The sequence below is a fragment of the Pleurodeles waltl genome, chromosome 11, assembly GCF_031143425.1.
Source record: "Pleurodeles waltl isolate 20211129_DDA chromosome 11, aPleWal1.hap1.20221129, whole genome shotgun sequence".
Taxonomy (NCBI): domain Eukaryota; kingdom Metazoa; phylum Chordata; class Amphibia; order Caudata; family Salamandridae; genus Pleurodeles; species Pleurodeles waltl.
Genome location: NC_090450.1, coordinates 48881888 through 48906524, shown reverse-complemented (window position 1 = coordinate 48906524; position 24637 = coordinate 48881888). Strand labels below are relative to the sequence as shown.

The following is a 24637-nucleotide window of genomic DNA, read 5'->3' as shown; positions in this document are numbered from 1 at the left end:
AGGTGTGCCAAACGCAAGCCCATCTGTGCCCTTCCATGCCTGTATCTCTCCTGGCTGCTCTCATAATGTTTTTCTCTTAGCTACAGGCCTCTTACAACCTTCTGCCTGCCACAATTCTGTATTACCCACTAAAGCACTCTGTTGACTTTCAACCCCAAGAATTCCATTAATATACTAAATATCCCCAACGCTTCCCTCAGTGGGTCCTGTCATCCTGTCACCATGTAAGAACCTCTTAAGGATCTTCCATCCACTTGGTCTGGAGTGCCTAACAATCTGTGTCCTTCCAATATGTAGAAGAGTAATGTCCAATCAACCCCTCAGCATCGATTGTCGAATCCTGGGCACAGCAGGCAGGGTTTAGCACCTTTTTCTTCTTGCAGCAGGACCTCTGTTCCCATGCCTTGGATCTTCTTTGTCGCTGGCCTTCTTGTATCCATCAAATCTGATTTCTAGGTCTAGGCATGCCCACTAAATATTGTATTTAGTGGTAGTTAGAGAGTGTTCCTGGTAGTGGCCAATGGGCCACTTAACCTTTGGGTGGCTACATCCACTATGTGAACCCTTCCTGTGAAGGGGTCGCATCCCTAACCCTGGATGACTATTTTCCTGCAATCCAAAATGAAGGAAAATAAGATGGCGTGGTCACCTTGTCTTCCACACCTGAGGGGTGGTGCAGGCTGAGGGTGGCCACTCCCCGTACTCTTTGTGTGTTTTCCCACCGTTCCTCCCACCAAAAGTGGGGTCTGGGATGGGGGTGGCCATCTGCTGCTAGGAGCAAATGGCTGGAGCGAAGCTTCAAAGGTGGCATGGCTCTTGAAGCTTCCTGCCAGAGCAGGGCACATTCAGTGACACCTCCACCCAGAAAAGGTTTTGTCTTCAGGTTCCAGAGAGCAGGAGCTCTCACCCCACGGATCGAGAATAGTGTCTGGTGGTGGCAGGCTGGTTTGGACTAGCCAGAAACTGTGCCAGGGTGGTGGAGGTTTTGCAGGGGCACCTACAAGGTAGCCCGTGGGTACATGGTATAATAAATCCAGCACTGGTACCAGTGAGTTGTTATTCTGCGTTGTTTGATACCAAACAACCCAGGGCTCAGAGTAGCCATCATGTAGCTGGGTAACTCGTAATGACCAGTGTCCAGCATATGTAATCACTATGGCTCCCCTGTACACTTACTATGCCTTAAGCTTTTGTAAAGACACAATTGGTGCATGTTTGCTAATGCAAACCTATGCCCTCACATGCAATGTAGTGCACCCTGCCTTAAGGCTTTAAGGCCTGTCATGGGGGCGATTTACCTATAGTGCATACATTGCTAGTGGATAGGGCACTCTTGGTGAATTCCATGTCGAGTTAGTAACTTTTAAATGCACCAGGTCATGGACTTGCATTGGCAGTCTGCATGAGGCTGGTGTAGCGGTCTCTCAGAGTGGTACAATTGGTGCTCCAGCTCTGGGGGGGGCCTCTTTAGTACCCATGCATTAGGTACCAGGTGTACCATTTACTAGGGACTTACAAGGGTGGCTGAAGTACCAAACATAGTACAGTTCTGGGGAAAGAGATCTGGCCCTGGGAACCTGTTTAGCCGGGGTACTTACATTACGAAACCACATCATTTTCCAAGCAAAAAGTGGGGGGCTAACCACACAAAAAGAGGCCTCTCTGACAACATATTCTTCAACTGTGCACTGACCTCTACAGCTTTCCATTCACAGATCTTATTAATACATCTTTTGACTCCACCACAGTTCTTAAACTCTGAAAACATGCATCAGTGGTCCCGATCTTCTGACATCCAACACGGACCGACTGACTTTTTGAACTATATGTCGATACCTCTTCTACCATTTCCCACAAAAATTATGGAGGACTTTATCAATAGACAACTCACCAGTGTTAGACCTGGCATCCTTGGCATGGTCTCCCCCTAACATTTAGCCTTCAGACCTCCTGTTTTGCTAACTTCGTTTATTTCTGACCTTGGGATTCCACACACTTTACCACTGCTAACCAGTGCTAAAGTGCTAAAACATGGCACGCTGGCTTATCCCCAATCAACATTTTTAATTTACTTCTAGGTCCCTAGTAAAAGGCACTACATGTGCTCAGGGTCTGTAAATTAAATGTTACTAGTGGGCCTGCAGCACTGATTATGCCACCCACTCAAGTAACCTCTAAACTCATCTCAGGCCTGCCACTACAAAGCCCGTATGTGCAGTCTTAACCTGCCATAACATTTTTGCTAGGCCCAAACCTTCCTTTTTAATACATATAATTCACCCATAAAGTAGGTCCTAGACAGCCCCAAGGGGAGGGTGCAATGTATTTAAAAAGTTGGACATTTAAGATTTACATGTACTAGTAATGAACAACTCTTAAAATTCATTTTTCACTACTGCAAAGCCTTTGTCTTCCACAGGATAACATTGGAGTTGCCTCATAACATTTTATACATGTAATTTATAAATGGGAAGAAATAACCACCTCAAGTTTGGAGTGCCTGGAATCCTAATTTAAAATCCTAATGCATAGTGAAGTTGTATTTTAAATAACAATTCTCAAAATTCCACTTTTAGAAAGTTGGCATTTTCTTGCCTTAGCCATCTGGTGCTACCTGCAGCCTGTCTCTGGTCACATGACTGAGTGTAGTTGGCAGTTGGGCTTGTGTATTCTGCCAAGACAGTCACGCACAATGGGAGCTTAAGTGTAACTGAATGAGACATAACTGACATGATGAGAGGGGGAACTGGGCCCGGCCTCAGTTGCACCTCAATAGTTTGTGTCCTATCTCCTCACAAGGAGCTGTATACCCCTTGTAGTTACTCTGGAGCCAGGGTAGGCAGGTCATCTGTGCACTTCAACGACACTCCTCTAGAAGCTCCTTCCCACTTCAAACGCACAACTTCTTATAACAGGAGAACCTCAGAAACCACCACTTCAGTACACTTCTGGGCCTGTGAACCCTCTGGCAGGAAAAAGGACTGCTGTACTACAAAGACTGCCACTCTGCTGGACTGCTACTTCTACCCTGCTCTGCTGACCTGATGCCCTCTTGCCTGGATGAAAATGAATGGACCTGATTCTCCTGACCTCAGAACCCAGGGTGACTCCAAGTACTAGGCCTCCTGATCTGTAGCCTCAGGGACATACCAGGCTTACAACAATCATGCACCTGGACTCTGCCATCTGTGAGCTTACCCTGTCAAGTGGTGCCACCCCAGGCCTGGATCCCTGGAAGAGGGCATAAAGTGCTTGTCAGTGGAACCAATGTATCTCCTCTATGGACTGGTGCATCCCCAGGCAGAAACAATGCATCACCGCTGCTAGGTGGATTGTGCCCATCGTGAATACCTGCATCTCCTCCAGAGTCCTCGGAACCAATGCATCACCTCAAGAGCATATTGCATCCATGGCCCAGTTCGTCGTAGCCTTCATTGATGGCGGCCTTGACAACGACAACAGACTCCACATCACAGCCATCACAGCCTCACAGCTTTTCGAAACCAATGCATCACCGATGCTTGCTGCATCCCCGACACCGAACATTGCATCACAAGCCCCGTTGATGGGGTCCTCGACCACGACACAACAGCACCTCGCACCTAGCAACTTCTTGGGACTGATGTATCGCTTTGGTTGCTTTGCTTTGGTTGCGCTGTACATCTTCGATGCAGATCCACACAATGCTACCCAACCAGGATTTAAGTTACTTTATTCAGTGGGCCTAACTGGGTCCCTGTAGGTGGCCTGTGCTCCATTGCAGTTGGCCTGCACTTGTGACTTTGTCCAGGCACAGCGCAACCAGATGTCCCCCGTCCTTGGATTTTTGGCATTTTGGTCTTGTTATATTTATCTAATTAAGCTCTATTTTTCTAGTCTGTTGTGGGATAACATTTTGTGGTGTTTTAACTATTTTACTGTTTGAGGTGTTGCACAAATACTTTACACATTGCCTTCGAGTTAGGCCTGACAGCTGTGTGCCAAGCTACCAGGGAGTGAGCAAAAGTTATTTTGGGGTTTGCTTGTGCCTTTCCCTGAAACAAATTGTGCTGCTGCCAGACCTATACTCTCACCCCAGTAAACCAACAACCCAATTTCCACAACAAGCAACTCTAAATCTAATCATCTTCTTGACACCTCTTAATCTGGTTTTCAAGCCTATTATAGCACCCAGTACACTCTATAAGCTGCTACATATAACATGTATAATATCTTAGATCAGGGAGGATACACCACCTTGATCCCACATAATTTCTCAGTGGCCTTCAATCAAGTCTCCCATTCTATCCTTTTTTAATGTCTCCATTCCTCTCGCATCTATCTTAGAGCTCTTAATTGGTTTTGTTCTTTCCTCTATTCCTTTACTGCCACTCAGAGATGACATCATTAAATCCTATGTGGAGCTCCGCAAGTTTGCACACTTGGTTTCACCTTGTTTTACATTTCTGTTGACCTGCCAAAGATACTTTGGCTTTGACATTGTATCATACACTGTTGATACACAAAATTGATCGTCTCCATCTTTCACAATTCGTGTTAGATGCAACTTAAGTTCAAAGAAAGTATTTTTTATCTTTTCTTGAATATTACTTAATTGCCTTATGCTGAATAATGATATGATTGATGTAACAACGTTCAGCCTTCTTGGTCTTCTACGAGGGGCTGTCTGACCAGGGTGTCGGTCTTTTCCTTGTTAACTCTGAAAAAAACCTAGGAGGCTTCTTGATCATAATCTTGCCATGGCCAACCAAGTCACCAAAGTATGCTGCTGTGCTTTTCCAGCTTCTCAAAATGCCCTTAAAAAGTTTTTTGTTTTTTTTTCATGGTGCAAAATCAATAATCCGGAGCATTATGCCCTCGGACTAGATTATAGTAATGTTCTTGGGTGTTATTATTCATCTTCTCCAAACTCTCCAAGTTGTCCAGAATTTGGCAGCAACCTGCCTCCTGCCGTTCACATCTCTGGCCATCTTAAGGATCTGTACTAGCCCCTGATCCCACTCACTGCCCTGCTTCCCACTCAGTTATGGCAATCTGCATCTTGTGGTCGCCCCTCCCAGTAGGTTTGGAACACATGAAGGCACCTCCTTTTCTTAACTAACATCAAAATCATGGAATTCTTTTCCATTGTCTTTCGATCTGCCACCCAACACGTGTGCTTTCGAGAAAGACCTCAAAACTTACCTAGGTTTTTACTTAGAGAACAATGATTGTGGTGTTAGTGGTCAAGCAATGACAATTTTATAGCTGTTAGACTCAAATCAATGGTTATTAAAAAGATTGCACACAAACTGGCTTGAGTGAGATTGGGCAAGAGGATGAGAAGGGGGCATCAAATGATGAAAATAATGTAAAATGAAGGAACAAGGCCTGAATCATCCACACAGTTCCGAGAGTTTGGCCATTTCTCCTCCACAGTTCCTACAGCGAATCCCCCCTTGAAAAAATATGACTCTGTGAGCCCTTAATATTTTAGCAATTTGTAACTGTAAGGACGTAACAAACAATAATGGAGTAGGTGTAGTGGAACCGGGACCCAAGAGTGTGAGCGATCCTCTTATGTCCTGTACTACAGCAGAGCCGCGACCACTGCTTGTAGTAGAGGCCATGGCACCCTTGCCATACCACTCTTTAATTGTTCATACTTTTAGATGCCTCTATACTATATCACACATTTTGGATGAGATGTTTTCTTTTATTAAACCAACAGAGCTTTTCTCACAATTTGAGATAAAAATTCATATTGTGGTGTTTCTCAGTTCACCTCACAGCCGGGACCCCATCGTGACTAAGGACGAAGGCCCTCACTACAAGCAGCCTCGTTAAGTGCGATACGTGTAGTAAGTCCTGTTTCTGCACACATGGCAACTGTTTTTTTGTGCTAAAAATCAACAAGTCAAACCTGCCAACATTTATTGGGGGGAAAATCTTGTCATTTACCAGAATATGCAGAATTTGGTGCAGTAAATATGTTATTTCCTAAAACATTTTTTACTGAATGGTATTTATTGCATCTGATTAATTTGGACTTGCAGAGTCAAAATGTATCTGTTGCAATAAACATCTTCCCATTTATCGGGCTGCTCCTATTGAGGCCCTAAGAAGTGCAAAAAAATAAACAAATAACAGCAGATCTTTTCCATCTATTCACCCAGGATCTGGATTAATGTCCCTCTATCCTCAAGGATCTCCCCAACACTGCCCCAAAATAGGAAAGAGCTGAATTGTCAGCTCTTCATCACAGTGCAGTTCTTCATCACAATGCCTTAGCAGTCCAAATCCAAAACCAAATATCTTTATTCATCCATAGGAGATAAAGAGCTCATGTGCAATTCATAGTGGATATATATCACAAGTTGTTAAAATTCATATTGCTTCCATAATAAGCAAGCAAAGGCATAGACTCCATAGTATGCCATCTGTAGTGTGTGTATATATACACCAAGTTAAGATTCATATTGTTTCCTAATAGGAGAAGCTACTCTTATAAAATTCAACAATGCATAACAAATCTCTGATGATCATAGACACTGCAAAAAAAACAAGCCCATCCTTATAGCGTCTCAGATTTTTCTTTCGCAAATTGGGTCCAAAAAGAAAAGCCTCGGAGCTGAATACAAGGTGCAAAACAGCATAAGGTGACTAGTGCTTTGTGTAGAAACATTGTCACAATCACATGGAGGAAGGTCATATTGTCAGATCCCTTACAAAAGGAAAGCAAATTTTAAATGGAGTGTATAACCTAAAAGGTGTAAGATGATAACTCTGAGTAGGGTTTATAATCCATTCTAAGTAAAGCCCCATGCTTCTTATTGTTGACAATGTTGAATATTTACTTGAGTTCCTTGAATTCCTTGGTTATCTATTGATGTGAGTTCATACAATGGTCCAATTAGCATAGTTTAACCAGTTCTTTGTATACAGGCCCTATTTAAAGAGGGTTTTTGTGAAGTTCTGAAGGCCTATACTCTTGAAAGCTTCCCTCAAACAGGAAACCCAAGGAATCTGATCCGCCCTGTCAAGTGACAGTTCTAACAAGACCAGCCTCCGGTGTTCCTCAACATTTGATCCACAATCGCAGTGGTGCAAGACCGATCAAATCCATTAGATATAGCATTCCAAGTTCCTCATGGCATATCAGTGTAGCAGTGACCCCAGGAACTGACAATAATCTACACATTAAAACTGTTTTCAGCTCTTTGGAGGACCTCTGCTTTGCAGTAGCCACAAAGCCCGGCGCCATATGCCAACACCGAGATACATTTACTCTTATATAAACGGAGCATTTCTGTGATTGGTTTATGCTTTAACTTATGTGCAACTCTGAACATGAACTCAATGTTTCTGTTAAAGTGCTGCATGCGGTCCAGCTAAAAAACAAATGTAATAACAAGAATACCTAAATAAGTAATAAATGTTACCTGTACTAAGTGAGAATCCCCCATAACAAGATGCTTGGGCTACATCCTCGGGTCACTGCAGGTCACAATGTAAGTTTTTTAAAAATGTACCTGCAGATTCAAGTAACTCATGTGGGTTAAAAACAAATCTTGAATTGCCTGTAGGCCGTTAGCCATGCGGGCAGCGAGTAACGTATCATCAACGTCTAACAAAATGGGCATACAGCATATCCTTTCCATTTTCTGTTAGGTGTTTGTTAATCTTGTTGCTATGAAGCAAGAAAAAGAAAGTAGCAAGGATACACCCTTGCCTAACACCCCGGTGGAACTAATATGAGGAGAACATTCGCCTGAGGGGCCGTAACACACCGATGTGACGCCCTGATTTAAGGGCCTGATAGGGGTGAGAAGTTCTTTCTTGACCCCCATCCTGCCCATCGCGTTCCTTAGCTTGGAGCGATTCACTAGGTCGAAGACACTTGATAGACCAAAGAAGGCCAGATGTAACAAACCCCCTTAAGCCTTCACATATTTCCCTGCTATGAGGTAGAGGTGTAAGTATTGTTTGCCAGTGCCAAATGATAAGTCTAAATCCTTATTCTGTTTCCTTCAGAATATTATTTTCCACAGGCCAATCTTTGAGGTGAGACAAAACTAATCATACCAGGATCTTGTCGCTAGAGTCTAATAAAGAAATTGGCCTGTAGCATGTTGGCTGTGTTCTGCCCCCTTTTTATGGGTGAGCGCAAAGTGCTCCGTCCCATTCTGTAATCTCGCTTTCGGCTTCCAACCACGCCCATTTCACGTCAGTCACTTTCATTGGTTTGTGGGCTTGCCTTTTAAAATCCACTTGCTTTCATTTGTGAAAGGCATGCATATGTCATGCCTTTTCCGGTGTTTAGCCCACCTACACAGCACCGGTAAACTACTAAAAACATACGAGTTTCGATGTTTTCAGCAAGGTGTCCGGACGACTTTATCTGTTTAATTTCCACGCAGCGCGATCGCGCTGCATTTTACATAGTGCGATTTTGCTGCGTTTTTTTTCTTTACAATGCTCATAGCTGTAACTCGAGCAAATGTGAGACCCGTTGCATTGAAAATGCTTGTTAAAAATAGGGACAACGGAGCCAGACTCCAAGAATCACGGATGGGGCCTAACGTGGCAGATACTAAAACATTTTTTAATAAAGGGGCCCACAGATGTATATCAGTTTTAAAAATATGGGCTATTACGCCATCCGGGCCAGGAGCCTTTCCAGAGATGCATTTTGTGATGGCTTTAACAACCCGCAAGCAATCTATTTCTCTTATCTCTCGTTTTATCTGCAAGTTGGGCAGTTCTAGATTGAAACATCTTAGGACCACAACTACCATATTTTCGGAAAGTTATTGTGTCGTTTCCATTGATTGAGTGCTCTAATGGTGACATTTCTTTGCCTTATGTGTGACATTTCGAGGGCCATGTTACAGCGAATAAAACCAAGTAGTGAAATGTATGTAACAAGATGAAAACCATGAAGTGCTCACTTGTACACACCGTGAAGCTTCAACAATGGCACTGAAATATCTCAACTTCCACATCCCGACAAGCCAGCTCTGCTCCACCAACCTCGCCCTTGCGACCGTCTCCTGCATTCACCAGACCACAACCGGCGGAAGATCCTTCTCCCACCTTGCCGCCAAAACCTGGAACTCCCTCCCCGTCAACCTACGTCTGACCCAGGACCTCCTGACTTTCAGGAAGAGCCTCAAGTCCTGGCTCTTCGAGCAGTAGCATCCCCCTCCCCCACAGCGCCTTGAGACCCTACCGGGTGAGTAGTGCGCTTAACAAATTACTGATTGATTGAAACTGCTCTTTGTAATGTTACAGAAGTAGATGTTGGATTAAAACTAGGCCTGGGCAAAATATCAATTACGCTGGCATAGTTTGAGCAATTTCAGGCATTTTGCATTATTCCTCTTGTGAAATTGTGAAATATGATGACATTACACAGCTTGGCGAAATTGGGGGTCACTCGGATTAAACTCCTAATGTGGGAGCAGCAGAACAACGAGAAATAACAGAACACTAGCGACACTAGTTTGCGGCACTTGTTTTTGCCACCTGTGTCTGTTTTTGCGCTGTGTTCCTCGCATCCTAAATTGACATGAGTGTCCATATTGCAATGAATGTAGCACAAAATGCTACATTTGCGATTCATGAAATTTTCCTAAAATTTCGCGTAATCATGCAAAAGGATATTTTTTAATCCAACACACCCCTAGTTAAAACACAATGATAATGTGTCCCTAAACTGGTAACTAATTTGTCATCGTAGCAAGCATCCCGGTGCTACCAGCATTTTTGAGTCACCTGTATACTCCCACCATGTGCTGGGTGCCAGGCTGTCCATCTATGTGTAATGCCAGTCAGCCAGACACACCAGACACTTCTTCCACTTGCTGGGCATGAAGTATTCTGTCAATATTTGCTTAACTGTCAATGGCTTTGCTCTGCAATATCTGTGATATTTGTTCCTACATTATTCCGCTTCTTGAAACTCCCATGTGCTAATGTTCTATTTACTTAATGTCCACTTTCCTCTCCTGAGCCTATTCATTTCTCATCTTCTCTCATCTCATGTTCTGTTTGTTTCATCATCCTCTTTTCTTTCTGTTTTTTGCTCGCTGGCTGGAATTATTTAACGCGTAGGCTCTACTCTCCTAGCTGATTTTTTAAAGGGCATGTGGTTTATGTACAATTCGTTGCTTTGGTTGTGCCACGCGTTGATTTATGTTTCACACAAATGTTGAAAATAAAGAATAAAAACAAGTTTGTGGAGCTGCACAGAAAACACTGAAGTTTCGGCATGCCTCCATTATTAATTAATACACTGTAATTGAAGCCTATTGTTTGTCAGTGGAAGGCAACTGGCTTCAGACATGGAGGAGTTTGTGTTTGCGACTTCGTTTTCACTTGTTCAATCCAAAGAGTATCTTACCAGCTTTCTATTACATGCACCTGATACACACTTAGCAGCTATTGGTAATAAGAAGTATTTAAGTACATCAATTGTGATCTCGTACTTTACAAATGTCTTACAATATTGGGCATAATGTATTATTAAAGTGGTAGCAAAAAGCTGTTACAATTTGCATACATATTTTTTTTCAATTACTATTTCATTTCGATAACCAACCAAAATTTGTTCACAAAAAAAAAAAGAATTAGGGCCCAATTCACAAAGGTAAACCTAGACCAAAAGGTCTAAACTGAGACCAAAAGTCTAACTTTACTACAAGTAAAGTTAGACTTTTGGTCTAAGTTTACCTTTGTGAATCAGACCCTTAGAGTCAACCGCAATCCAACCTGTTAATGAGATAGTACGCACATTACATCTGACTTCCATCGTAGGCCATCACAGGCATAGTGGCCTGCAGCGGTCAGGAGTTTGTGATTGCTTTTAAATAAAGAAACCTTTTTTTTTAAAAACTGCATTCCATTTTCCTTAAAGAAAATGGACCTGTATTCTAAAAAGGTTTTTAAGAGTGTCAGTAGTGCCATGGACTACTGGGTTATAAGACAATATTGTTAACAAAAATATATCAACTGCTGTGGATCTTGTGTCAGAAATATTGTTTACCAAAATATTTCTATGTTCATTCTGTAATTTACAAAAGTATTATATTGTGTCTGTGGGTAAACTGGGCTGATTGCACAAGCCCCCTAACGTTTTGTTCCCATTTTGTACTTATGCTGGTGTTTTCCTGACTCTGATGGTGCCCTGGGCACTGTTAACCAGTTCCGGGGCCTGTGCTCTGATTAAAATGATTATGCCAATTAGACTAACTATAATTGGCTGCATCAACCCACCTATAAGTCCCTAGTATATGGTAGGGCATGTAGGTTTAGGGACCACAATATAGGCAGTACACCCATAGGTGCACTGCTGTGGTGCCCAGGGTCATTTTAAAGACAGGCCTGCTTTGCTGGATGCTTTTAAGCTAAAGTTACACTCTAATTCGACTTAAACTAACTCATTTATACATATAAGTCACCCCTAGGTGTGCCCTAAGTGTCCCCAGGGTTGGATGCAGTGTAACTATAAGCAAGGACACTATAAAAGATGCTTTATAATCCATGGTGGGGGGAAAATAGCTACATTTGTTTTCTCCCCTTGTGGTGAATAGGCTCCATAGGCTAACATGGGGAGACTTTATTTTTTTAATTAATAAAGTCTCAAAAAGAGCTAGATATATCAGGTTTGCTATCAAACTTAATGTTATAATAAAACCAACAACTTTCCACTGTTGAATGTAATCTGACTTGCACCTAGAAAGAGTTTTACAACTCTTTGTAAAAGTAACCAGTTTCAGCTCTGTAGTGTCCTTCTCTGATTGGATAGCATCTGCCAACTTGGCCAGGCTGCTTTGATGAGGTGTGAGGTGGCCTGGGCTGAACACCAAGGAAGTGCCCGGGGGAGGAGAACTGCCTCAGCAGATGGTGAAACAGGATGGGGGAAAGCGGCCAAACTGGACTTCAAAGGAGGGAAGGATATTTGGTCCTGCAAGTGGACCTCCCCCATTTCTTGCGAAACCAGACAGCCAGCTGGCCACCTGATTAGATTAGGGGAGGGCTGTAAAGGGGTGTGTTAAGGGAACTTAGCCACACCAATGGGTAGGCTCAGCCAAGCCTAACCTCAGAGAATGAATTTCCTCCATTTTGGATCTTTGAGGAATGTTGCTCCCTGGGATTGATTTTTGCCACACTTTCAAGGAAGTGGTCATCTAAGGGGTGGTGGCCTGCCTGTGATTCCACCCCAGGATCAAAGATAAATATGGCAGAGCTGCACCCATACCTCAGATTTCTGCTGGAAGAAGATACTGGAGAAGAAGGACTTACCTGCTGGATCCCTGACCTGCACCTGGACACAGCACTCACAAGGACTTCACCAGCTGCACGCTTTGGGCTTTAACAAGAAAATGACTTTGGATTGCTTCTGCAACTCCAGGAGTGGACTCCCTGTAAGCTCCAGGGACAAATGAGCTGCCCAAGTCCTCCTCATCACGTTCTGCAAGAAGAGGCAGCTGACCAGCGTCCAGGGCCCGTTCGAAGATTCGGACCTTGTGCATTCTGGGATTTGTAGTCCTAACTCCCAAGGAGTAACTCAGAGCTTTGGGAACCTTGTATCAAGTTGTGGACACTTCAAGGACCCAAAAAGGACTTCTGGAAGAAGATCCAGAAGTTTGAAGACAACTGGAGCAACTGTTGTAAACAGCTCCATAAGTTAAAGAGGTGCATTGTGAAAGTTGTAGTCCCAAACCCCAAGAGGCAAACCAGATCCTCTGTAACCTTGGCTGGTGCTGGAGACTACTTTCCTGTATCAATAAACACTTCTGAAAGTAAGTGTAACGGTGTTACATTGTGGGTGGCCTAAACTCTGGACTTTAGCCCTGTCCAGTGTGACCTTTTTTTAACTCTTTGTGTGCTAGTTGCTTCTAAGCGGTAGCGGTAATTACTTTTAATTTTTAAAAATGCATATCTCTGGTTCCCTACATTGGATTTTTGTTGTCATTTTAAAGACAAAAGTATAATCTATTTTTATAAATTGGTGTTGGATTTTTATTGTGTTTTACTTATTTACTGGTTTGTGATACTAAATGCTTTACACACCTGTCTCCTAAATTAAGCCTAACTGCTCATTGCCAAGCTACTAAGCGTTGAGCCAGGATTAATTTATTGAGACCCTGACTGGACCTAATTGGGGATTAGTGGCCTATTGCTAAGTGTAGATAATTCACTTTCCAACAGTGTCAAAATATTGTGAAGAGGAATATCACACAGAAAGGTATGAAGATCAGTTTTTTTTAAAATAAATATTGACTTCACATTAATTTATTTAAAAGAGAAAATCAGTTAGAAATAATCTAATGTAAATTAACATTTTGTATCAGTTATTTAATGTACATATACATATATGTGTTTGTGTGTATTCACACACACCCACATATAATATAGAAACATTATCTGAACAATTTTTAAATACAGTTGGGGTGGAGTGCGGGGCCTGGCGGTCACAGGCCAGGACCCCCTGCCTAACCCCCTTGCTCACTGAAAAACACCATGTGCTGTAGGGTTAGGTCATCCACCAGGGTGGAGTACAGGGCCTGATCAGAAATAACTCACTGTACAAGATCATAGTCCATGCACATCAAAGACATTCCATTCATGCAGGAAACACCCACAATGCAAACCCTCTTATTCACTAGCTTAGTTTCATGCAATCTGTGTTAAGACTCTTTGATGCACAGTTTCACTCACCAATGTCTTCTGATATGTGTCACTTGCAGTAACTCTCATTCAAGCTCATGGACATACAAAACAAATAACATACTTTTTAAATCTATTTTTAAACCATAAAAGTTGGTTATGAAAAGAAACATTCTTAAAATGATACTTTAGTTTTCTTTTGTTTACCTTTTTGGGATACAAAACAAAATACAACTGGAACAGTAGAATAGGATTAGGAAGAAAATTATTTTTTTAATGTCTGCTGCTGTAACAGGATTTGATTTCTTTATCCTCATACACTGTGTTCCCCAAAAGAGATGACCACCCTGCTAACAAGATAGTGCAAACCAGTGGTGAAGCATGAATCACTATATGTGACACATTCTGATGACAACATTTTCCTTCATATGATAGTCTCAGGTCTAGATTTATGGCCAGATTCACTAAGCACTTGCATTATCCTTGTGTCACGCAAGTCGGCACAAGGTAACGCTATTGCTTAAGCGACATTTATAAAGCCACAGAAATCAATATTTGCCTTTCATCCACAAAGTGAGGCAAGGCAGTGAATACTATAATTAAAAGTAATTGAAAAACTAATATTAATTTAGTATTAAATGATTAACATTAACATTTAAAATTAGATTAATTTTAAATAGTGATATAATTGAAAAATATATATAACCTTAAAATTATGTGGCTGTGTGTGTGCAGTAAAGGAAGTAGGGAATCCTGAGTAGTTCATACGTTTTAGGTAGAGAGTAGCTCCTTTATGTGGAGCAATCTACAGCATCACTGACACCCCAAAACTGCCCATCTCCAATGTCTGTTTTTCTTCTAGAATTCGTAAACATATGATTAGCATAGTGCCATCCACACTGAGCTAGAAAATGACAAAGAACCGAAACAATAATTTGGCAGAAGGGTTTTTGCTCCGCCAGGGGGACCAAGTAGACTGCTCTGTCCCCATTCCAATAGGACCACATGCCAAATTTATAAATGACAGCCATACAAGCAGTCATTTACAATGCAATGACAGGAACTGTAACCACAGTGGTTCCTGTCAGTGCATATCATTATTTGGTGCAGGGCTGCATCAGAAAGAAAACCAAAATGTTTCCATTTTCAAGTTTCAGCAAAAAAAAGAGAGGGACATTATTTGCATTGCATGAGTGGTGATGAACAGTAAAGAATGGCATTAATCTTCCCATCCTGATTGTACATGCAAATTAGGCCTATTGTCTTTAGCCATTTTGCATCAAAGTCTTTAGCATAGGATTAGCTTCTGCCATCCACACCAAGCTGAAAAATGACAAAAGCCTTTTACTACTCCATGGAGCTACCATTAGATCTTTTGGCTTACCTTTATTGAACAAATTGCTCTGACACTGCCCGTATTTGGAGTCCTTTCCCTGGACCACAGACATGGCCTCTAAAACTGGACATACACAGTGCAACACTACAATAACCACAGAATGTGGTTCACACTGCACATTAAGGAGATTGTGGACCAGATGAGCCAAATACAAGAACCTGGGAAAAGCAGGGGTGGCATGAAGATAATGACTTTACATTTGTTCAATTAGACTATCAACAGCCATTATTTTGTCAAAGTAAATAAGTGCTCATAAATGATTATAGCTTTAGCATTCCTAGCTCAAGATCGATGTACCTTCAAGATGTCCTGAGAACCTGAGTGAGAAGGGGTCCAGCCTCAGAGGTCCATCTGGAGAGGGCTGCCTTAGAAATAATTTGATTATCTGAATACTAGAGTAAGAAGGTGAGGGTCTAAGGATGCTGTATATTCGAGAGAGGGTTTCATTTAGAGTATGGGTCCTGGCCTACCAGTCCTTCAAGATAGTGGAAGGATGAAATGTGCTGGTCTGCATATTCTGTCGTGGTTAAATCTGCTGAAAGCTCTGATAGTTTGCTAAATGGGCGCCATGTTTAAATTACCCGCTTTTCGTAGTTTTTCTTTTTCAAAAGCAAACTTTTAATGCTTGTTATTAACAAAATCCAACAAGGAATGGCCCCAACATGACAGGAGTTTTTCCCAGTGATGAGAGTGACATTAGATGTGATCTACCAGCATGAGTGGAGTAATTTCTTTGCTTTTCTGTTTGGAACCACCTAGCTTTTCATGGTGAAAAAAACTGGAAAAAAAGTGCATTGAAACATTTGCCCTAAATAGGGCAAGGCAGTCTGATGTACTTTGATCGATCAGTCAAAAGATTCCTCCTGCAGAGGCAGCATAGGCTCTGCCTTTGGATAAATGGTGCTTCCCCAACTCTAAATAGAGCTGGGTATTACAAATTTGGCAGATGGAATATTCATCATGTTTTTGACTGATTATCCCTTATGCCAAACTCTAAATCAGGCCCCTAGTAATTTTGCAGTTTCAAAGGTAGGGAGTTCCACATTGCTGAACCTGAGCATGGAGAAATGTACTTCCTTAACTGTTCTATCTAAATGTTTGGGTTGACTATATTTGACTTTTGGCAACCTGATGTTTTTACTCAGTTGGTAAGAGACATAGGGCTAGAGGTACGAAGATCTGGAGTAGTGATTTCCTAATTATGATTTCTTGAGAATCACAACTAGGAAATTGCTATTCCTAATGTGTGAAAGTCTTTTGAGTTTCATTAGCGATTCCTAATGGGTTTCAGATAGACCTACCTCATGCATAATAGTGAGGTAGGTTGCAATTTGCAACCCACTAGGATTTGATGCCATCACAGGAATGTTGGCCTTCAGGGTTAGCAAACCACCCTGTCTGATATCGCCTTTAAATATAGCAATCTTTGTTTTTTAACACAATCTCTTTTCCTTGAAGGAAAATGGGATTTGTTTAAGAAAAATAAAATTAAACATTTAAGTTTCATTTTCAAAGAGTAGGCACTGGTCCATGGGACCAGTGCCTGCTCTTCAGGAATATTTTTTCAACGTTCTCAAGGGAGAAGAGGTCCCACAGGGACCCCTTCCCACTTGCGTATGGGTTACCACCACTTTTTAAATGGTGGTACATTATTAGTGTTTTTGACAGAAATGTGGTCATAAACCAGTAATACATAGCATACTGATTTGTTATTTTGAATGGACGCCCAAAACTCAGCCCTTCCAAATATCCAATCACAATTGCTAATTGAGATTCAGTGAGAAGTTACAAAATTGCATTTTGTACATCAAAAAAAGCTTTTTATTGGTCGTAAATGGCCTGATTTGCGGAATGTGGCCCTTTGAGACCAGAAAAATGCTTTGTACACCTGGGTTAAAGAGTTTTGTAAGATTTTCATCTTCGGGGACTGGGAGAGTGCCAAAATCTGCTGGCAAAATTACAGAGAAAGGGGCTGAATTTGCAGGGTCATGATGCATGATTTCAGGTGTTTTATTTTTGCCTTTTAAGCAGAGAACACTATACTGACTCTATAGATGAACCTGTGAAAATCACTGAGGTGAGATGAGAAAGTTGCATGGTTTGTCTTCAAGCATGGGGCCGCAGTCTCTGCCATAGACATGCATGTGATATCGAATCTTGGTGGAGTGCTTTTTTCATTCTTACTCTAGTGTCCCTTTTGAGTGAATATACATGCCAAAATAGCAAGAGAAGAGTTTGGCCTTTTTTAAGTACTTTCAACTGAACAGAACCTTTTGAGTACAGAAAAGGAAACATTTCTTGAGAGAGTATGCAGAAGTGGGCATTGAAACCTCCATAACCGCTCAACTCATAGAGCAGGGTTTACAGTACAGACTTCATGTCAATCAAATAACTGGTGCACTGACAGACTGGGGCAGAAAGTGTGAGATGTTTAAGTCAGACAACACAAGCAATGGTGCATAGGATGCAGGGACATTGGTGAGGAGGTAGAAGGATAACAATGCCCCTTCCCCTCTTAGTTCTCAGTGCTGCAAGACAGGCCCAGCCAGTGTCACTGGGCTAACTACATGTATCAATTGCCACTGCTGCTAGTTAGCACATCTACAGAAAGGAAAAATGTCTGAGGTTGAGAATATAGAAAGTAGTCAGCATGAAGACTTTTAGGAGCATGGGGCATTGGGAGAACAGACACCAGCATCACTCACGCTCTGACGGTCCAATGTTGCAAAGAAGGATGGTGTGATGAAGGGTTCATGGGACATTTTCATTCCATAAATCGAACAATCCAAATAAAGGCTAATGGAGACATGAGCAGGAACCGAGAGGTGTAACTGCACCCCAGAGCGAAGTCCAACTGAACTTTGAATCTGAGCGATGTTGGAACCTCAAGACTCAGAAGATTACATGAATAAAAAAAGGATAAGTAAGAAGGAAACGTACATTAGAACATCTCTGTTCCATAAACAAAAGCAAAGAAAAAAATTAGGAAAAATAGAAAACAAAACACAGGAATAAAAAATTTAAAAATTAAAACATTAAACAATCCTTGAACTTGACTGGAAGAGTGACAGAGTCACTTGTAGAAGCACCATCGGTCTGTAAGTCTCACAACCCATAACTTATACAGTATGCTTCCTTCCTGAATTAATTTCCTTTGAAAAGGTGCTATTTTTACAGTAGCTTCCTTGTTCCACAATCTTCAATCTTTTAGAAAAACAGCATTAGGAGATACATGCACTACTTGCCCAAGTTCGGAAACAAATGTGACTCTCTCTTTTAGCTCTGTAAATTTTGTTTTACTGAAACCCAATAACTACCATTGAGCTCCTTATGTTTTACACTCATTCACACAACTCAAATGCAGATGAACAGTCTGTGATTTGTTTTCCAAATTTTCTAAAGAAATATATGTTTCCTGTATCATCACTATTGCATTTTCAATGGCTAGCTCTGCAGATATGTGTTGAAAAGAAACAATAGAGTTTGGTAGGCTTCACACTAGTGGCCATCTCTCAACTAAAAATGCCTATACTCTTACTTAGAATGTTATGGTCCTTATATGCCTTCAACCATCTTTGCCGATACATTGTTTCCTTTGTCAATACTGAACTGCAGTATTATTTACTCAAATTAGGATTCTTAAATACCAGTACAATTTCCTAAACCTTTTACAAAAAACGCTGAAATCTATCAGATAACAGTACATTTTTTCACCAAATTTGCATTTAGATGCAAGAATACATAAATGATAAATATACACCTCAATGTATTCATCTGCAGACTGCCTCCATTTAAAGAAGCTATGTCTCTCCATCATCATGCTTGGCTGTTCTATGAAATGTTATTCTAAATTCTTTACAGCTTCATACACATCTCTAGGTTTAAATTGACCAGCAAGTGGATCGATTACTGGTAGATTATTTAAAAATGTATTGTCCTGCATCTCCAAGCATACTGAATAAAACAGTTTTTTTCCTTATGAGAATTCCTATGCATCAATTGCAATTATACAGGTTTCAAACAAATGCATCCACTGGTGCCATTTTACACTAGGCTCCCCAGGTTTTGTAAAAAAGAACCTTGCTGATGACATTTGATTTTATTCGAATCCATTATACTATCCAAACATAAAGGCTGGATAGTGATCACAAATATAAACAATAACAGTGAATGAAGTGTCAGTGGAAACAGTAATAAAACCCACCATAGGCAAAGTGCACTATGAACATGAAAGATGGTTTTGATAAAGTTGTAGGATTCCAATGGAAACAGTGAAGTATACACTGCAGTGGTTAGTACAATAGCACTGGACAAAAGCAGAGCTGTGGAAATTTGAAACATATCTAATAGTCCTCCTGGGATCCTGATATATTTCATCAAATTACTGTCTACTAGACCTTATGGAGTAGAGTGGCAGACCTGTTCTTTTTTGTAAAAAAGAAGTCACTATGATGAAATGTTCTCAGGAAATCTTTATTTCATAAATAAGAATATTCACATATCAGCCTATGGAGAGATGAGCAGGAAGCAAGAAATCAAGCTGCAGGCCTGAGCCATGTCCAACTGAACTTCAAATATGAACAACACTGGAAGTGCAAGGCTCAGAAGAATGCATGGCAGAATAAAGGCTAAATAAAAAGAAAACAAGCATTACAACACCCAGTAACCAATTAATGGAAACCCAGAAACATATGCAAAGGTGCCCAAATTAAGACATTGGTGCTGTGCCATATTCATGGTAAAAAGTGTTTGCTGTTAATATAATATAAGAAAATTATAATCATAAGTGTGAGTCTCCCATTTGGTTCAATATAATTCTTATGGCAGGATGGGGGCACTTTTATATTGTATCCTACCTTAGAGCGGGAATAATTTAGGTATTTACCATCCTCTCAGTAAGAGCATACCTTTCTTTTAGAGAGGAGGTAACACTCCTAGAAGAATGGATGTCTCTGTCTCACCCCCCCCACACATAGCTCCACCCACTAGTAAAAGTGGAGGGGCATTGAGCTTTCACTTTACTCCTGCCACAACAAAGAATCAGGGATGAACTGAGAATTTAGCAGATAATGTACTCTGTCTCAAACATGACGATGTACTGTGTCCTCCAAACTATTGATCTGTCTGCCTAATTTAGAGATGGGCAGAACGTAAGGTTGCTGCTGATGGAGCCCCAACTTGCTTTGTTTTTTGTCCTCATTCACCTCAAGGTATACCCCTTGAGATCTTTTATACGAAACTGCCCTTATCTCATATCTCAGATAGGAGGGAAAATACGACCTCGAATACCCCAAATCTCCAATGCAGTCTTGGCTTCCTGGCCAGTTTCTGAGCATCACAGTTAGCTATAAGGTGTGATCATAGGACAGTTTGAGTGAGAAGAAGAATATCAGCCTTATTAAGGTTCTCACTGAGAAAACATGCCCCTATCATTCCAGATTCTTATCTTCCAGCCACTTCATTAATGGGAGCGAGAACTTACACATTCTATTTTCTATGTCCATTACATCGAGATTCAAGGCATTTATGAGTGACCCCCCTCCAGTTTGAATATAGAAGTGGAAAGTTACCAAGCCATCTTCCACATATCTCCCTCTGAGTTAATAATATCATAAAGAAAAGTAATTTAGCCTTGTCATTGTTCAGCTTTACTTGATTTTGCAGCTTCCCAAAAATAACAAGAGAGGGGCTTACCTGGAATGTCAAAGAAAGTATCCCACTTACCGCAGTGCATACATCTTCCCAAAATTTGCCGATTCCTGGGCATTCCAACAACGTATGCAAATCATTACCACCTACAAACCCAGATTTCTTATACCTGACTGTGCCGCCAGTCTCCATTTTGGATAGCTTTTCTGAGATTCAAAATGCCCTATCGATGGAAAACAAGTGATTTCTCCTTAAAAAGGGGGTTTAATTGTGCTGTACAAAAGATTAATAGATACTTGCTATAAATCTCTTAAATGCCTCCCAGGCAAGCATTTTACCCATAATTCCTTTGGTAGCAAAAAGTCTCCATCTGCGAGGTCTACCATCACATCAACCAATACCATCTTGTGACTTCCATCTTCATTTGAGCCCTTTGATATAAAAGTTCTTCCATCACATTCAAACCCCTATTTTGTTGTCCAAACTCTGCACTTACCTTTGAATTTGGAGATATTTGAACTTCTAAACTCTTCCACGTGCCTCCAAATTAATTCCCTCCCAGGACAGCAATACCCTGTCTTGACAATATTGTCCCTCTCCTGAAAGCCCGCGTCTCTCAAAGGAATTGCTAAACTATCACTAGTGCATTACAAGGAACCTGAAGAGTCCCATATAGGCACGTGCTTTCTATAGTAGTTGAGGTTTGTGGTCTTCCTGACTTAGTACAACATTTCTGCCACATCTTGTAACAACTTGAACCTCACCTTTTTGAAAAACTTAGGGTCACAAATTTTTGAGAAAACCGAAGTCTACCTCCTATACACAGTTTATCATTGCTCTATATACAGCCCCCATGCCTAACTCCCCTGGGCTACTCAACAAACATTTGCCGTTTTTCAAGAAGAATGCCTACGCATAGCACTGAAAGTCAAAAGTGTCAATCATCCTTTCTCTTTTTTCCTCCTTAGCTTCTTCCAAGTGATAAGAACCCCACTCGAGGCCAAAATTAAGCTGTCTGTCCTTCCCTATAATTTAACAAATCACCCTTTCCTAAACAACAATGGCACTGAGTTGAGAATTAAGATACATTTGGGCAGAAAACACATCTTAACCAAACTGACTGTTCTAAGAATAGTAAGTGGAAGGTGCTCCCAACACTTCATTAACTTGAATGAGTCCCTCATAACCTTTGTGGAGTTTGTTTTTGTGATCCTATTAATATCCTGAGTAATAGTAACAGCCAGGTACCTTATTTTGTTTTTAATTAGATCATCCTCCTTTGGCAAACTCCAGACAAAAACTTCTGTCTTGTCGTTATTAACTAAATACCCCTCCACCGTTCCAAACTCTGCTGTTAACTTCTCTAAAGCCATCAGAGTGCCCTTTAAGTCAGATGTATACACTATAAGATCATTGGCATACAGAACGACCTTCCATTGCCAACCATTGCACTTAAAAGGCACTATTTCCCGCTCCTTTCTGATTTTGCACGCAAGAGGTTCTATATACAGATCAAACAATGATGGTGACAAAGGGCACCCCTGTCTCGTTCCCCTTGTCATATTAAAGGGCAGGGTGAGAGAACCATTCACCAAGACTCTTGCATGGGGATTCTGATCTATCTATTGTAGTACCTGACAAAATTTCTCCCCTAAGTTAAAGATCTCAAATAAGGCATGTACGGATGACCAATTTTGTAGCATCTAACATAACTACTGTGAATGGTACCGCATATCTCGGGGCTAACTCTTTTGAGCCAATCATTTTAACTCATGCATGTACATTCCCTTTAGGAAACCTTTTTGGTCATCTTGTAGGATCCCACCAACCACACCACTCAGTCTATCAAACAATACTTTCACAAAGGTCTTATAGCAATTCAAAAGCGATACAGGCCTACTAAATCACAGCTTATTGGGCACTTCCCTGGTTTTAACATTAGCATAACAATTACTTCATTCGAGGATGGGGGTAGCATGGGGCCTGACTCCAAAATGTCTCCAAAGCATTTAGTCATGACTGGGATTATACTCTCCCCCATGGCTTTGTAGACTTCTAGTAGGCCGTATATGCCCAGGGCTCTACCCAACATATTGGTTTTGGTTGCCTGTTCCACTTAGAACTGCTCAGTACACCCATTAAGTAGTGTGTTCTCCTCATCACTCAGTATACTTAAATCTTGAGCCTTAACCCAGTCCTGCACATCGCTTTCGTGACCTCTAAATCCTCTGAATATAAACCCTAAAATAAAAACCCCTAAGGTGTTTTCAATATCCATACTACTCCTCATAAAGTCCCCAGTTCTCCTGCAGTATACCTCATTAATTGTATTTCTAGTTAGGTCTGACTAATGTCCAAGCAAGTAGCTTCACACAATTTTCCCCATACTTGAAATGAGCCACTATGTTCACCTTACATTTCGTCCTGACCCTTCCTTCGATCACCGCTGTAAGCCTATTCTTTACTGATTGAACTAGCACCTTCAAATGGTCTATTTCCTTGGAGCCCAGGTCAATGCATGGAAAATATCTCCTCCACCTCTCGCAGTCATGATTCTAGATCATTATTCTCCTCATAGTAGGTCTGTCTTTTAAACGAGGCCAGACTGGTAAGTTTACCTCTCAGAAAAGCTTTAAAAGGATCCCACACCATCCCTAAGGAGACCGAGTTTACATTGAAGCAGAAAAACTCCTATGTATCTAATTGGAGCTCATTTATCACCTTCTCATCTAATACCACAATAGCAGTGTCCTATCTAATGTCCACCTACTCTGCTCACCTTTACTAACTAGTTTAATGGCCAACCTTACTGAACAAAATCCTATAGCCTCCAATCATTCAAAAAGTAATCAATCCTTGACTTTTGTCTGTACTTTTTATTACTAAAAGTATACCCTCACAGTGTCCCCATCCTTTCTCTCCACACATCACATAATCCCAGCTAGTTCATCATCACTTTCACCTGAGACTGCATGTTGTCATTAGCTCTTGACTTACTACCTGACGATCTATCCAACTCATGATTCAAAACTACATTAAAGTCCCCTGCCAGAATGATAGGGTCAGAGAAACATATCTGTGAGTGGACTTGTATCATCAACATTTGGCCTGTAATATCCTGACAGGGTGTATGTGCAATCATATACTAATAACTTCAAGATTACCCACCTCCCAGCCTTATCTACCTCACTGTCTCCAATTGCTAGGCTTTTTGTGCTTCTTGAGCATACTGGCAACTCCTTTCTTTCCGACATTTTGACTTGTACATACCACCTGCTGTACCCATCCCATCCATACACTCTGATTTAGTTAGATGGGTTTCCTAAAGGACAATTCACTTGGGAGTCCCTTAGATACTGTAAGAGCTTCTCTCGCCTACTTTTTTACCCGTAGCACATTAATATTCCAGGACAAAATTCTTAATGTATCATTCATCACTCATCCTGTATCGCCTCTCCTAAGTATTCCCACTGTGGCTCCAATACCAGTTCTAAACCACGACATTCCTAACCTGCACAAAATCTCAACAGATCCTGATGACATATATATTTTTGATTTTTCCCCTCATGCGCCCCACCCTGTGCCCGCATCCCCCCACCAACCTCCTCCCCAAACTCCACCCTTAGAGAACCCTCCCAGTCTTCCTCATGGTGTACCGCCTTCAAGGGCCCCCAGTCACCCCTTTGTCTCAAACCCCATAAATAACAAAATTCCATGGAGAGCTCAAAAACAATCCACAGATAATCACCTAAAGAACCCCAGAGCAAGAAACCAACAGAAACCACTTTTCAAAGAGAGAAACAAATATGATAAAGAGTAAGGTAAACAAGCATTTACAATGCAACGGGTCTTGCATTGGCTCATATTAGAGCTGATCGCGTTGTAAACTCCTAACCCGACTTTTCACCTTTCGGGCAAAAGTGCATTTATGTACACAAC

At 41.3% G+C, this 24637-nt stretch overlaps 1 protein-coding gene across 2 annotated transcripts in view; it reads left to right on the top strand.

Moving 5' to 3' along the window:
* SLC7A14 (solute carrier family 7 member 14) overlaps positions 1-24637 on the top strand; it is a 251765-nt gene that overhangs the window by 132598 nt on the left and 94530 nt on the right. The gene's annotated exons all lie outside the window — the stretch shown is intronic.